The sequence below is a fragment of the Geotrypetes seraphini genome, chromosome 2 (assembly GCF_902459505.1).
Source record: "Geotrypetes seraphini chromosome 2, aGeoSer1.1, whole genome shotgun sequence".
NCBI lineage: Eukaryota > Metazoa > Chordata > Amphibia > Gymnophiona > Dermophiidae > Geotrypetes > Geotrypetes seraphini.
The window spans coordinates 429,733,290-429,749,877 of NC_047085.1; the positions used below are offsets into that span (position 1 = coordinate 429,733,290).

The following is a 16,588-nucleotide window of genomic DNA, read 5'->3' on the forward strand; positions in this document are numbered from 1 at the left end:
TTCAGTGTTAACTACGAGAAAAGTGAGAGCGATGCAGTAGGCTTTACTTGATGGTCCCACATAAAATGTGTTCAGGCAGTAGGCAGCTTTTAGGAGACAAGGAGCACAAATAGGGCTCCCAGAGAAGCAAAAAATATTGGTGGCATTTAAGAGAGCTCCCGCACCTCCCAAAGAACTAATGCATGGAGGTAGGCTCGCCACTGCCAAAAAGAAGGGGGGCTTATAGAGGTCCAGTGTTGCATAATACAGCGACAAGCCAGGAGACACACCTTATGACACAGCCAGCGATCCCCCCTGGGCAAGGCCCCAAAAGCGCCCGGAACATCCAGTATCATAGATGTTCCTCTCTTTAATATCACACTGACTCTAAGATTATCTTGCTTTGGAATGACAACCGCTCGGTAATACAATAGATAAAGGACAGTGTGATGTTAATTCCCCTAAGAATAGCCTTACTGGGTCAGACCTATGGTCCATCAAGCTCAGTAGCCCGGTTCTCACGGTGGCCAATCCAAGTCACTAGTACCTGGCCAAAACCCAAGACTATGAGAAGAAATATTGCAGTAGTGTGCGATATAAACCAAAAATAGGGGCTTGTTTTCAGAAATTGGTTCTTTTCTAAAAGTCTGTTTCTTTTCTCTTTACAGGTCAAGAAAAATTAGCCACTGAACCCAGGATACAGTTCAGGTAAGGTTGCTAATGGCAAATTGAAGCCAGAAACCATGGCAGTGCCATTTTGAACACACCCTCTGAGCTCAAGATATTTAAATATGTATTAAATTGAATCATTTATATGAAATTGATATTTAAAAAAAATAAATAAGAGAGATCCATTTTGTTTATAACTTAGGGCTCCTTTTAAAAAGCTGCAGTCGCGATTCCACCACGGCAAATGCAGCGAAACCCATATGGACTTTGGAGCATTTGCCACAAGAGAATTTCTACCTCGGCTTTGTAAAAGGGCCCCTTAGTCATTCCCTTTCTATACTTTCAATATTTTCCCACTAGTCAATTTCTTTCCAAATCTCCAGGGAAACCTTAGATGCATGTTCAGAATTCCTGCACTGGAAGGAATTTGGACAAGTTTAGTTTATTTGTACATCACTGTCCTAGTCTGGGGGTTCCGTCTGTGGTACAGACTTCGCATTATACAAAATACAGCAGTCCAGTTGATTTTCAATATATAAAAGTCAGATCATCTTACACCTTATTATCAAAAATTATATTGGTTACCAGTTGAGGCAAGAGTCATATTTAAGTTTAGATGCATATGTTAAAAGGTTTTATATACTTCTCATTTATTAATTCAGGACGCCCAAGACATAGGGCTCCTTTTACTAAGCCACGTTAGGGCTTTAACGCGTGGAATAGCGCATGCTAAATTGCCGCCCGCGCTAGATCTTAATGCCAGCATTGAGCTGGTGCTAGTTCTAGCCGCGTAGCACGGGTTTAGTGCACTAAAAATGCTAATGCAGCTTAGTAAAAGGAGCCCATAATTGTAATTTGTTTGTTTTTCCACTAGTAAAGGGTCGCTTATATAAGAGTTATATTCAATGACTTTTATAATTTCAGGCAGCTTCTTGGGATAAAGTATTGAGGTTTCATAACTCTGTTTCTTACTAGCACTTTAGGAAACTATTGAAAACTCATTTGTTAAAAAAAATTCTGTAATTTAGATCATTCATTTCCATTGTTACTGTTTTAATTTCTTTTGTAAACTGCATAGAACTTAAAAAGTACTGCGTATATAAATAAATTTTTAAGTTAGGTAGGTTTATTTAGGGTAAATTGTGCAATATAATGTCCCGACCTGACTCAGCATTTTTAAAAAACATTTCTATATCCTGTTAATACCTCAGTATTTATTTAATTCATTTTCTATCCCATTTTCCCCAAGGAGCTCAGAACGGGTTACAGGTTAAACACATATAAAATACAGTTAACAGGTTACAATATGAAATTGTCCTCACTCATTGCCTGAGACTCACAATTTCTTGAATTTCTCCTGTACTCTGATGACTTGGCTGCTAGTAAGGTCATTTGCCCCCAAGAAGACTACTAAAAATTTATGGAGGTCGATATTCAGAGTTAATTAACTGGCCAGGAGAAGCTCCTGGCTGCTTAAATTGATGTGTGGGGCTATCTGCTCATATTCAGTAGAACTGATCACTAAAGCCGTACCTTGCTATTTTGTGGGTGGTCCACATAAAACTCAGCCCTATCTCTACCTGGGTTCACTTGGGCGGTCACACAAATCTGGATGATCTACTGTAGATATAGCGGGGTGGTGGGATGGAGCTCTTGTTTGAAGAAAGCATTAAGTACTGTTTGCAACTCTTAAAATGGATTTTGCTATTAAATCAGCCAACTTGGACATCTGCATTTTTACAAAAGAATAACAGGATGGAAGGCAATTTTGTTTCTGAAGGTTGTACAGTTTGTCCTCCTCTGCCACCTGCAGTCCATTACACCAGCTGCTTCACCAAATGGACTGTGAACTCACATGAATTTCATGGATGCTGAAGACAGATTTATAATGGTAAATACGGACCATAAAGTCCACCTAATTTACCCAAATTACTTTCTGACCAAAATCCATAGACCTCTGTTGATCTATAGCTTACTTTCATTTCTTCAGGACTACGGATCCTGTGCGCTTCTTCTTTGTTTTTATTTTTAAAATTCCAATATTGCTTTTACCTCCAATACCTCTTTTAAAAAGTTATTCTATGCATCCACAACCCTTTCTGTTTCCCATGGTACACTTGAATGTTCCTGATGGCACCCTCCTGCCACAACCTCTTGTTCTAGAACTTCTTTTTCACTACAAATAGTTTTGTCCCTTGTAAATTGTTCATATTTTTGAGATGCTCAAATGTCTTCTCTTGTTTCAGATGTACATATTTAGGTTCTTAAGGATGGTAGTTATCAAGCTGTTATTCTACAGTTATGCTACTGTAAAGAATGATATTTTCAGATACTTTGGGATATATAATAATGAGATGCAAATCAGCTCATTAATATGTAAATTAAATAAAAGCTTAAGAACATAAGCATCGCCTCTGCCGAGTCAGACCACAGGTCCATCATGCCCAGCAGTCCACTCCCGCGGCGGCCCCCCAGGTCAATGACCTGTAAGTTATCTATTATTTAAAACATTTTGCCTATATAGTATCCCTCTAATTATACCCTTCAATTCCCTTTTCCTTCAAGAATTCGTCCAATCCCATTTTGAAACCCAAAATCGTACTCTGCTCTACCACCTCTTCTGGAAGCGAGTTCCAGGTGTCCACCACCCTCTGAGTGAAGAAGAACTTCCTAGCATTTGTTCTGAATCTGTCTCCCTTTAATTTTTTTGAGTGCCCTCTAGTTTTTGTTGCCCCCGCCAGTCTGAAGAATCTGTCCCTCTCTACCTTCTCTATACCCCTCATAATCTTGTAAGTTTCTATCATATCTCCTCTAAGTCTCCGCTTTTCCAGGGAAAAGAGCCCCAGCTTCTCCAGCCTCTCAGCATATGGAAGGTTCTCCATGCCCTTTATCATTTTTGTTGCTCTTCTCTGGACCCTCTCGAATATCACCATATCCTTCTTAAGGTACGGCGACCAGTATTGAACGCAGTACTCCAGATGCGGTCGCACCATTTTTCTTTTCTCTCTCCATTGATGTGGACTTCTATTTGCTTATATTTTTGCATTTCACAATGTAAATATTAGAGAAAATTGAAATTAAAAAAAAATATATAGTTACAAGATCCTTAATCCGAAATTCCAAATACCGAAAAGTTCTGAAAACTGAAAAATGATATGAACCGGAAGTAATCAATTTCCCTAATGTGACACATGCTGAAATCAACACAGATGCATGCTTTGCTCCTGATCTCTGTGCAATTTAGGTCAGAGGGCTGGAAAGTGGCAAACAAGAACTGCAGATTCTACTCAAGGTGGCAGTGAGAAGCAGAAAATGAATCATTTATTTCTGTCAACAGCAGAGAAAGTTGAGGTACTGAAGAAGCTTGATGAAGGTGTGTCTGTGCAACAGTTGACTGAAGAATATGATATGGGAACAACAGCCATATATGACTTAAAGAAACAGAAAGATAAGTTGTTGAAGTTTTACAGTGAGAGTGATGACCAGAATTCAATGAAAACCAGAAAACCATTGCATAGGGCAAAAACCCGAAGATTTAAGATTGTGTGCTGATTGAATGGGTTCAGCAAAGAAAGTGTGATTGCATGCCATTGACTAGTTTGATGGTGGTAATGAAACAAATCAAAAAATACCATCAAGAACTGAATATTGATGATGAGTGTGAATATTCAGAAAGTTGGCTGCAGAAATTTAAGAAGCACCATGGTATTAAATATCTCAAAATCTGTGGTGAAAAAGCTTCTTCTGATTATGAAGCAGCTGAAAGTTACATTCATGAATTTGCTAAGAGGATATCTGATGGAAACCTTGGTCCTGAACAAATTTACAGTGCTGATGAAACAACTCTCTATTGGCACTATGTTGCTTGAAAAACACTGACAACAGCTGTTGAATGAGCACCATCTGGTTTTAAGGACACAAAGGATAGGGTAACTGTTCTTGCATGTAGCAATGCTGCGGGCACACACAAATTAAAGTTGGCAGTGATTGGAAAAAAAACAACATCCCTGATGTTTGAAGGGTATACGTTATGCACCTGTGGTCTATTATGCTAACAAGAAAGCATAGGTAACCACAGAAACATTTAGTGAGTGGTTCTTCCATAACAACTTTGTTCTAGAAACAAGAGCTCATTGTAGAAAAGCTGAATGGGAAGAGAACTGTGAAGTTTTTCTGGTTCTAAACAACTGCCCTCCACATTCACCTTAAGAACTTCTTGTGAAAGATAATGTCTTGCGAAAGATTCTAGTGTTTCTGCCATTTACCTCCCATCCAATGTCACATCCTTACCATAGTCTTGTGATAAGGAATTTTACATTCTATGAAGACCATGCATAAAGACTGTTTTCTAAATTGCATGCTTGATGCAATTAACAGAGGCTTAAGAATTCAAGACTTTCTCAAGGAGTTCAGTCTCAAAGATGCCATTTAAGCACTGGAAAGATGTAACTAGATTAGCATTACAAAATGCTTGGCATAAACTTTGGCCATCAACCATGTTCAATGAAAATGAACCTGAAGTGATGAAATACTAATGATATCAAACCTCATTGCTTATGCCAGAGGACTACCATCTGAAAAATATTAAGAAGTTAGAGGCTGCTGATATTAATGAAGTGCTGAATATTGACAAAGATGACCCTGTTGTGTATTTCTTCAGTATAGCGAGATTGCTGAAATGGTGTTATATAAATAAGGAAAATACTGAGGATAGTAATGATGAAGAAGACCTTGTGAAGACTAGAAAAAAAAAATCCCTACAGATGATATGGTGAAAATGTATGACCAGTTAATTGCTGGCATGGAACAACGTGCATTCATCAGTAAACATATGACTACTGAAACAGAAACCTTTGTTAAATAGACAGATGACATTGGAAGAAGTCTTTAAAAAGACTGCCGCTATTCTTGCACCATCATCAGATAGCCGAAAAAAGACAGAAGATGATGCATCTTCGACGTTTTTGGCTAAGAAAGACTTTGTGTGACTAAAGACTATGTTTGGAACAAGGTTGTGTTTGAAGTGTTTAAAGTTTGCGACTCTTTCCCCAGTATTGCGCACTCTTTCGGTCCCTTTTTACAAAGTCATGGTAGCAGCTTTGTAAAAGGGGCCCCTTTTGAATGGTGCGACTCTTTCCTCTGTTGTGCACACTCTTTCCATAAGCAACGAGGTGCTCGTTCATCAGCTGTTGTCAGTGTTAGAAAATTGTTGGGATGTACACCCCCATATTTTATATATGTCCTACATGAACATTTGAGGCAGGGACATGTCAGTCAGTGCATGTATATGACAGACTAAAGGTTCTTTGGTGAAGTGCTTAATGTTTGCCTTATTTTGAAATTAAAAGAAAAAAAGTTTGGTGGCAATCTTATGGTCTGTCTTTTTCAGTCTTATGACCAGACACACAGACTTCCTCTCTAGAGCCTTTATGAATGTACTGGGCTGTGACCTCAATGTAAAATTTTGCATGGGATGATAATTTTGTGTCTGTTCACCAAGAATTGCAACCAACTGCAGCTTCATTTCCACTTCAAAAGGACTCCTCCCTGTACTGTTTGACAGGAGACCAGTAGCCAATTCAACAAACACAGGCAACTCCACTATTCTCGCAGGCTGTATTTACTGAGCAGCAACAGTTAAGATGAGTCGTTTCACTGTTTGCACAATGAAGTTCCAGGTTTTGTTGTTTAATTAGGTTTATTTTTTTACTTTTAACTGCAAGCATCAGATGTAACCGAGTATAGGTAGTAAAATTGGTGGAAATATTGCTGTAAAAGTAACAAATCTTTTCTGCACTTTTTTACACATAAAAGTAACAAAGCTTTTACTTAAGTACAGTGATTAGTTATGTTGGCTTTTACAAAGCCATGGTAGAGGTTTTTATCACGTGTTGGCAAGGTAAATGCTCCGACACTCATAGTATTCCTATGATTATTGGAGCATTTATCTCGCTGGCCCACAGTAGAAACCTCTACTGCAACTTTGTAAAAGGAGTCCTTAGTTACTATTCAGCCTGTCACACCTACACCTGAACAGGTAAGACAGTTGAGGCTAGTGATGGCAAACCTGGAAGAAGGGAATGTGGGACCAAAAGGGATAGTGTGTTTTGTGTGTGAAAATCAAATAACTCTTTTTTAAAAGGCCTTAAGTAAATAAAATATAAATAAATGTCCATCTGAGAGGATGGGAGAGAAAGTTCACCCCAATCACTAGGGGCCTCACTAGGAGCTGCGCTGAATGGCCCGCGGTGCTCCCGACACTCACCGCGCTACAAACTGCTAGCGCAGTTTGATAGAAGAGGCCCTAAGTTCCCTATCCCTTGCCACCTCCCAAAACAAAACTGGTAAACTACATCTATGTTGGTCTGGCAGACATTTGGGTCTAGTTAGTTTTAGGCTGCCAGGTCCTCCTTGAATGCTTTTATTTTTATTACAATTTTTTATAAAAGGAAAATAGATTCTGTCATAGACATTTGGCTTAAAAGATTTATCTTATGATATGGGGAAAAAGTCATTAGATATATTGCCTGCAATATCATAGGTCTTCATTGAGTCAAATAAACTAAGTTTATTTATCACACTGGAAAAATATAAATGCTAAATACTGTTTAACTGTATTTTATGAGTGATATTATATTGCTCTACCCAGTGACCTTTTATTGTCTGATGCATAAAAAAATAATTTACCAGTCAGAAATAACAGCCAGTGAAAGATAGGATTTATGAACATGCCAATGTCACTAAAGCTGGGCTAAACATAAAAAAATATTATATTAACTGTTCCCCAAAATCTTTACAGCCATTTTATGCTAAGGCACAGAGACCTGTCTGTTTTGCATGGCATTAAAGAAACAAAGCATGAATCCCCCTCTTCCTCTCTGATCACTCCTATTGGTTTAACTAACCTTCCAAACTTCCTCTGTTTCATGACTGTGAAAAAATAACGCATCTAAAAACAGGATGACAATAAGACAATACAAATTTAATATTGTGGGCTACTTTGCACTAGTGAAGCACCACAGTAAGAGGGCACTATTGCTTTAACAGAAGGAGGTAATTTTAAAGAGAGGACACTGTAGCGATATGAGCAAGAATGGCCCTGGAGCCTTGGTTAATCACAGTCAGACAGTGGGTTAAAAGTGAAACAGAATACATTTATGGCTGTGCAGGTAGAGGGATAAAACCAAAAGGAATTGACCCCAAAATATCCACAAAGAAGAAAATCCAGAGAAACCCACCCCCCAAAAAAAACCTCTGTGGAGCGACAATGTTCCTAAATGGACTTTATTTGAAAGTGTCAAAGTTCCAAAGGTACACTGAAATCATCCACATAAAAATAAATCATCCACATAAGAGCCTTAAAGGACCTAGTCCGCTAGGGATACAGGACCCAACATAATAATAATAATAATTTATTTCTTATATACCGCTATACCGTGAAGTTCGAAGCGGTTTACAATAAAGATACATTTGACAGTACATGGGATAGAAACGGTTTACAATAAAGATACGTTTAGTCAGTACATGGGATGCAAGTGGTTTACATTAAAGATTCATTTTGTCAGTACATGGGATACAAGTGGGTTACAGTAAAGATATATTTTGTCAGTACATGGGATATAAGTGGGTTACAGTAAAGATATATTTTGTCAGTACATGGGATGCAAGTAGGTTACAATACAAGTGGTTTACTATCAAGGTGCATTTTGTCAGTGTAAGGGATACAGGTGGGTTACCATAAAGATACATTTAGTCAGTACATGGGTTACAATGAAGATACGTTTTGTCAGTACATGGGGTGCAGGTGGGTTACAATAAAGATACATTATGTCAGTACATGAGATTCAAGGTGGAAAGTATAATTAGTTTTGGGCCTTGGAATTAGGGGGCGAGGTGGAAGGATCATGGCGAGGAAGAGTTGAGTATGGGAATTTAGAATTTGTTAAATAGTCGAGTTTTCAGGGATTTTCTAAAGTCCGTGTATGTAGTGGCCTCAAGTATGGGCTTTCCAAGCCATGTGTTCAGCCTAGCTGCCTGGAATGATAACATGGTCTGCGTTTCAACAAAAAGTCTTCTTCAGGGGTCCCTGGGGGTCCTATAAAGGTGAGTACGTGGGAAACAATTGTGTGGTGAGTCGGAAGTGAGACACTGCTTGCATTTGCATTTGGAACTTTGACACTTTCAAATAAAGTCCATTTAGGAACATCGTCACTCCACAGAGTTTTTTTTAGTTTTCTCAGGTAGAGGGATAACCTGGATTTTTTTTTCATAGGTGACAGTCTTTTGTTTTGAGAATTCTCTCCATGGCCTGTTCCTGCAGGAACATGGCATACACTAGTCTATCTTTCAAAATGCAGCACAATTGGGCCAGACTGGCTCTGAGGCCCATATGCTATAAACAGCGCCTTAAATTAGGTTAGGGCTACCAGCCGTCCAGATTTACCCGGACATGTCCTCTTTTTAGAGGGCATGTCTGGGTGTCTGGAAGGCGTTTCAAAACCCGGCACTTGGTCTGGGTTTTGAAAAGCTTCTTTATTGGGACCGCATTGGGAGGGCATCCACTCATGCCCTCCCGACCGCTGAGAAGAGATTGAGGGGGCGGGGCTGGGGATGTGATGTGGACATAATGGGATGAGCCTGGGGGTTGAGCTATGGGTCCAGATTTTATTTAACTAAAATCTGGTAACCCTAAGTTAGGTGCCCTACCGGTGCCTAATTTAAGAACAAATGCCATTAAAAAAAATAACGTTTAATATAAAATGTAGGTGCTTATAAGTGCCTAAAAAAAGGCACCTGCATCGCACCTATGGAGGTGATTTATGATGCCTAATGCCACCTTAGGTATGGCTAATGCTGGAAGTGACTTTAGCTGTCATAAATCATCTCCATAACCATGATTCATGTGGCAGGTAAGAGCCAGAAATGTAAGCCTTGAAAACCCTGCCCTATATTTTCGTTGCCTACCTTCCATGAAGCTGCGAGTCTATAAACAGTGCCATTGCATGATTGACACACGATCGGCGGCCATTTTTTAGGTGGCTGATGATGATGGCACCGCTTATAGAATCTGGACCTGAGTTTCAAAGTTATAACTTCAATAGGGTTCCAAGATAAGCGGCCTACTTGAGAAGAGCTACGGCAGCTTCAGAAAGTTTGCGGGGCACCATTATAAAGGGTGCCCACCCTTTATAGAGTAGCACTTAGGGCCTGATTCTCTATAGGATGCCGATCTCAAAGCGGCTGATGATCACATGTCAATCACACATCGGTGTCCTATAAAGAACAGCGTCTATACCGCTGAACAGATGCCTTAAATGTAGGCCAGCATTTTGCAGGCCTACATTTAAAGCTTCTGACTCGCGTCTGCGGAGAAGCGTAAGGAAGCTCAAGCATGCCCAATGCCACTTCTTGGCAAAACAACATCCACGTTCCACCTTGGGCGTGCTTAAGCATCCCTATATTTCTCTGTAGATGCGCTACTGATGCCTACAATGTAGGTGTCCGTCCTCACTCAATTTTTTTTAAAAACATGCGTCCCGATTGGCTGCCAGGCAGCGGTAGGATGCCTACCGCCGCCTGCAATCGGGACGCATGTTTTGAGAATCAAGCCCTTAGTGTAGATTCCTATGCATATATTAAGAGCCAGGTTTATGCCAGCAGAATCCAGGTGTAAATGCTGGTGTGGTCACCCCTAGGCACCTAACTGGTTTGGTTAGTGTGTTTGGGCCGTGACAATGTACTACCCAGCGTGCCCTCTGTAGCTTGAGGGTTCCCCTCAGGACTTTCATCCACACTAGGCAACTGCTTAACAGTGCAGGTACAGGAAAGAGATGCAGACTCTCCAAAACAAACAGTCAGAATGGCCTCGCAACAAAAATAAAGGTTTTATTCAGGCCACCGGCCAGATAAGTTTCAACCCTTTGGTTATAGTTTCAGTATATTCCACAAGCAGGACTCTGTAAATACATTTAATCAGTAGCCCAGGGTTTTCTGCTCTGGGAATAGTCTTTGCAGAAACAAATATTTTTATAAATCCCCACCCTCCAGTTTGAGGCGCTGGCATGGACAAAAAGTTAGAAAACAAAACAGCAACAAAAACTCAAAAGAGGTTAGCAGGTTTCACTTTAAGGTAGGCAGAGTAGATTTCATTAACTTGGCACATTACATCCGTTAACAATCTTAGGTTGGAGACAAACAGAGTTTAGCAGTTGCTTAGGAGATAGTGTAAAGCTTATTGCAGATTCACAGGAAAGTTTTTCAACCTAGAACACAGACTTGTAACTTCCAGCTTGCAACTCCAGCTCTGTTTGCAGTAGCCGTGTGAACTGCACTGAGCTAGTCTCAGCTGAACTCAGCACACCAATCAGCCACAACTGAGAGCAACAGGATACTGACACAAAATCCAAAACGTTTTCCACTGCTCATTAACTTTTCTTCAAAAATAAAAGGATGGTGCTAACACACACAGTAAACCCACAATCATATAGCAGCAAGCAGGAAGGTTCAAGCAAATCTTAAACTTACTGTTTTAGCTGATTTGCATAGCTTCAGCTGGTTCCTGCCACTCTGATATGCCTGTACTGATCTCCATAGCTTCAGGTTGTGGGAGAGACTCTAACTCAGGTCAGAGAAGAAATTCACTTGCCTCCTGCATATCCCAATCAGCAGGAAAATCTCTGGTAGGGCACTCACGCTGGACTTTAACTGGGCTCCTGAACTGTCTCTGCCCAGACCAGTTCTCCTTGCCCTGACTCCAGCTTCCTTCTCGGTCTGCAGCTTCCTGGTCTATGATGCTCTGGTAGCTTTGCTTCCCGTGATCCTGTCTCTCCCCCTCTCCATCTCACTTCCTGTACTCTGAGCTGACTTTTCAGGAGCTCTATGCCACGCCCCCTAAGCCAGGGCAGGAAAACAGGCTTAGCATAACACAATGCAAGGCAGGCTTCCTTCCCATACTTCAACAGCCCCATGCCTTAAAGGGACAGGACTACATACCTGCCACAGTGCAAATCCTATTCAGACAAAAACTCTGAATTAGCTCTGGATTTGTCACAGTGTCCAAGTTAGATGCACTTGCTGCTTTTTGGAATGACACACCCACGCCTCTCCTATGGCCACGCCCCCTTTAGAGATACATGGTGTGGGAGGTAGTGTGCAGCCAGATGAGCAGAAGATTTTATTGGGTGCCATTTTATATTAATAATTGGCTGTTAGCACCCAATTATTTTTTTAAAGTACATTATTCAATTAAATTGTGTATGCATCTCTGGCACATGCAGAAATTTGGGTCTGCAAATCCGGGCACAATGTATAGAATCTGGTGGTATGAGTGTAGATACATGCATCACAGCTGCCTCTCTCTCCCATTTCAAACTGTCTCCGGGAATGCCTACTTATAGATCGTCTGAAATTCTGCATACATATTGTAGCGTGGCCGGCTCTTGGAACTAGCGGGGACCGGCACACGCCTACAATATCGCCCTGGCGTGCTTCCCCAAGAAGGAGGAAGCCCTGTTGGGAGTACCTTACTCTGTGTATCAAAAGTCAGAATGACACAGTTCACATTTATTGATTATCCAGATAGGGCAAAACCAAAAATGCAAGAAAACAAAAGTCCAAAAGCAACTATAATGTGCCCCAAAATAATATGGCTCTCACCAGCCTGGTCTGGTTCATGCTCCAGTGTTTTACTTATGTCCCAGGTAAGTCTTACTTTGATGTAGTAAGAACAGCACAAAAATATAAATGAGTCTCAGGCAGTCTTTAGTTCAAACATAAACTCTGAGCTGTATAATGTGGCAGTGCTTCTCCCTTCTTTCCAAGCATTAAGGAGCGGAAGGTTATGGGTTTTATCAGTTCAACTCCTTGGCAAAGCAAAGCACACAAAAAAAATATATCCCACAAACCTCACTACATGGATGTCTGGCCAAACCAGCACCCAACCTTCATGGTTTTCACTGCACTCAAAAAATGCTTTATCAGTGTGGCTTAACTGCTCTTAAGCAATGTCCAAACAGTCAGACATCCAACACCCAAAAATCAAAAGGAAACAAACAACAACTTTGTAAGGCAAACACACAGCCAGATCAGCTCACTTCCATGGCTTCTAGAGAAGCAAGCTCTGGTAGAGAACTCCATTCCATGTCTTCCAATACCTGGTTCTCCTGTGTTTGCTCCTCCGCCTCTGGGTCAATCATTTCCACATCCATGGATTCCTGGGCTGGTGGAGGTTCCTTCCACCTGGGAACTTCCCTGGACTTACTCCCTCTCCGGGACAGCCAGCTTTCTAAATGTTCCAAAGCTGCTGTGCCACGCCCAGCCCTACTCAGGGGAAGGGCTTTCTTTTGCTGAGGCTGCCTTCTGCCCTGTTTGGCCAGCCCTTTCCAAAATAGTGGATTTAAAGGGGTAAGACCTATTTTCACAGGTCTATGGGCTAAACCCTGCTTGAACACAGCCTGTGCTTCCTGATCTTGTTCCTGACTTGCAGGTACATATTAATCAGCCCTGGCCCTGACTAATTTCACCGGGAAGTTTCTGAGGTTTTCCACTGGCACAAGGCCGACACTGGGATCGGGTTTGTGACAATATATTGGCACACATTCTTGCTCATACTATTGCAATGACCTATTGCTGGGTTTTTGCCCAAGAAGTATCTGAGAGCTCTTTAAATTGCTAGAATGCTACTGCTAGAGTATTGACTGGCATTGCTAAATTTGATCATATTGCCCCAATTTTGAGATCATTATGTTGGTTACCAGTTGAACAAAGAATTGTCTTTAAATTATTTTTCTTTCTTTCTTGCTTTAAAACATTTATATTTCACATTAAACCAAAGAAGTTCACCAAAGGTGTTAACATCTCAAATTTTGGCTGATTCTTAAGTTGTACCTGCCTTCTAGAAACATAGAAACACGATGGCAGATAAAGGCCAAATGGCCCATCCAGTCTGCCCGTTCATAGCATCCACTACCTCCTCCACTCCATAAGAGATCCCTTGTGCCTGTCCCATTCTTTCTTGAAATTAGTCACAGTCTTTATCTCCACCACCTCTACTGGGAAACTATTCTATGTATCTGTAAAAAAGAATTTCCTTAGATTACGTACTCCTGAGCCTGTCATCTCTTATGTTCATCCTATGCCCTCTCATTCCAGAGCTTTCCTTCATTTGAAAAAGACTTATTTCCTGTACATTAATGCCACGGAGATATCTCTCTCATATCCCCTCTCTCTCGCCTTTCTTCCAGAGTATACATATTGAGATCTCTAAGTCTGTCCCCACACGCTTTATGACAAAGCCCACTAACCAATTTGTAGCAGCCCTCTAGACCAGCGGTCTCAAACACGTGGCCTGCGGGCCACATGTGGCTCTCCAGGTGCTATTTTGCGGCCCGCGATCTGGACGCGATGATCAACTGTAAAGCGGCGGCGGCTCATCGCGCATTTCTCTTCCCCCTTCCCTTGTGGAGCAGCAGCGTGTCTGGCCAGCTCAAGTCAATCGATCCGTACAAAGCCGCGGGTGGCGGCTCCTTGCGCTATCCACTCCTGCATCGGAAGCCTCTCTGACGTCACAACATCAGAGAGGCTTCTGGCTTCTGACGCAGGCGCGGATCTCGCGAGGAGCCGCCACCCGCGGCTTTGAACGGAACGATCGATTGGGAGCCGGCCAGACACACTGCTGCTACACAAGGAAGGGAACCGAAGGGGAGGGGAAAGAGAAATGCTCTGCTGCATATGGAAAGGAGGACCCTAGGGAAATGCTGCTGCTGCTGCTGCACAGGGAAAGGGAGAGGGAGGGAAGGGGGAAGAGAAATGCCTCTCCTGCACAGGAAAGGGGGGGGGGGATGGAAATGCTGCTTCTGCTGCTGCTGCATAGGGAAAGGGAGAGGGAGGGAAGGGGAAGAGAAATGCCTCTCCTGCACAGGAAAGGGGGAAGGGAAATGCTGCTTTTGTTGCTGCTGCACCCAATTGGGGAAAGAGAGGGAAGAAAGGAGAAGTAAGACAAGGGAGAGGAGAGGAACAAGAGATTCCAAGTTCATGGGAGGGAGAGAAGGAAAGGAGATATCAGACCATAGAGGGGGAGGGAGAGTTGCCAGGGCAAGGGGGGAGGGAAGGAGACAGATGCAAGACCAGGGAAAAGGAAAGAAGGAGGGAGGAAGGAAAGAGATGTCAGACCATGGAAATAGGGATGGAAGAAGAGAGAGATAGAAGGAAAGGTAAGACATGGAAACGTAGATTTTGAAAAGAAAGCAGAAAAATTGAATATTAAGTTAATGCCAAAGATGGATGCAAGGCAGAAAGTGAAGATGGAGAGAAAAACAGTCAAAGGACAAGAAGGCCCTGGAAACATAGTTAAAAGCACAGAAAAATAAAGTCACCAGCCAACAAAGGTAGGAAAAATGATTTTATTTTCAATATAGTGATTGAAATGTGTCAGTTTTGAGAAAGAAAAGATATTAAACTTTAAATATGAGGGCTGCAGAAAAAATAGAGTACTTGGAGGGCCGCAGAAAAATAGTTAATGTCTTATTAAAGAAATGACAATTTTGCATAAAGAGTTTTACCTCATGCAAAATTGTCATTTCTTTAATAAGACATTAATTATTTTTTCTGCGGCCCTCCAAGTACCTACAAATCCAAAATGTGGCCCCGCAAAGGGTTTGAGTTTGAGACCACTGCTCTAGACTGACTCCATCCTATTTATATCTTTTTGAAGGTGTGGTCTCCAGAATTGCATACAGTTTTCCAAATAGGGCCTCACTAGAGACTTATACAACAGTACTATCGCTTCCTTTTTCCTACTGGCCATTCCTCTTGTTCTGCACCCGAGTATCCTCCTGGCTTTGGCCATCACATTTTCTACCTGTTTTGCCACCTTAGTTTCATCAGATACAATCACTCCCGAGTCCCGCTCTTCTTTCAAACACAGAAGTACTTCATTCCCTATACTATACAATTCTCTTGGATTTTTGCAGTTCAAGTGCACGATCTTGTATTTTTTATTTTTTTTAGCATTAAATCTTAGTTGCTAATTATCAGACCATTCTTCAAGCTCCACTAGATCCCGCCTAATGTTATCCACATCCTCCAAGGTGCCTACCCTATTACGGAGTTTGGTATTATCTGCAAAAAGACAAACTTTACCAGACAGTCCTGCAATATCACTCACAAAAATGTTAAAAAGAACTGGCCCAAGAACAGATCCCTGCAGCATCCCACTAACAACATCCTTTTCCTCGGAGCAAACTCCATTTATCATTACCCTCTGTCTCCTTCAACGTAACCAGTTTTTAATCCACTCTGTCACTTTAGGGTTGTCAGACCTCAGATGCACTCCAGAGGACAAGTATGTCTTAGAGTCATCCTTTGGCCTGGACACCGTTCTGATAGACTTCCAGTACCAAAGTAACCACTCATGCAATCTGTACAGATAAACACTCTTTTTGCTCTCTTTATTTAATTCAATTTTCTATTCTGTTCTCCCAGGGGAGCTCAGAACAGTCTACATGCATTTAATCAGGTACTCAAGCAGTTTTACCTCTCTGTCCTGGCAGGCTCACAATCTATCTAATGTACCTGGGGCAATGGGGGGCATTAAGTGTCTTGCCCAGGTTCACAAGGAGCAGCGTGGGTTTGAACCCATAACCTCAGGGTGCTGAGGATGTAGTTTTAACCACTGCGCCACACTCTCCCCCTTTATTATGGTTAGCTTGTTCTCATACACACTGATAGGAAGAAGAGTTATACAAAGTAGAAATAAACCTTATTCATAGAACACACAAAACTCAGGACAAACCTCAAACACATAATAACATTTCAAATAAGTTAAGATAAGACAGATAGATTTGGGAGAACTATACTCCCACCCAGAGACATTCTCTGTGAAGCAGAGGAACAGAGTTCCTCCGGGGAGGCATTGCCCCCCTCTAACACTGAAATGCATTGT

At 41.5% G+C, this 16,588-nt stretch overlaps 1 protein-coding gene and 1 long non-coding RNA gene across 5 annotated transcripts in view; one reads left to right on the forward strand and one right to left on the reverse strand.

Moving 5' to 3' along the window:
• The window catches only part of LOC117354205, a 187,597-nt gene extending 186,909 nt beyond the window's left edge, over positions 1 to 688 (forward strand). Inside the window, exon 5 of the long non-coding RNA XR_004538138.1 lies at positions 648 to 688. This is a non-coding gene — a long non-coding RNA (uncharacterized LOC117354205). The remainder of the gene's footprint in view (positions 1 to 647) is intronic.
• The window catches only part of STEAP1 (STEAP family member 1), a 185,690-nt gene extending 172,761 nt beyond the window's left edge, over positions 1 to 12,929 (reverse strand). For 3 of the 4 annotated variants that reach the window (XM_033931258.1, XM_033931263.1, XM_033931257.1), the window contains exon 1: positions 11,173 to 11,496. The gene's annotated coding sequence lies outside the window, so the exon portion shown is untranslated. Of the gene's footprint in view, positions 1 to 11,172; positions 11,497 to 12,800 lie in introns of those variants that run through there. The other variant, XM_033931259.1, reaches the window with a different exon arrangement.
• Between the last annotated feature and the right edge of the window lie 3,659 nt (positions 12,930 to 16,588).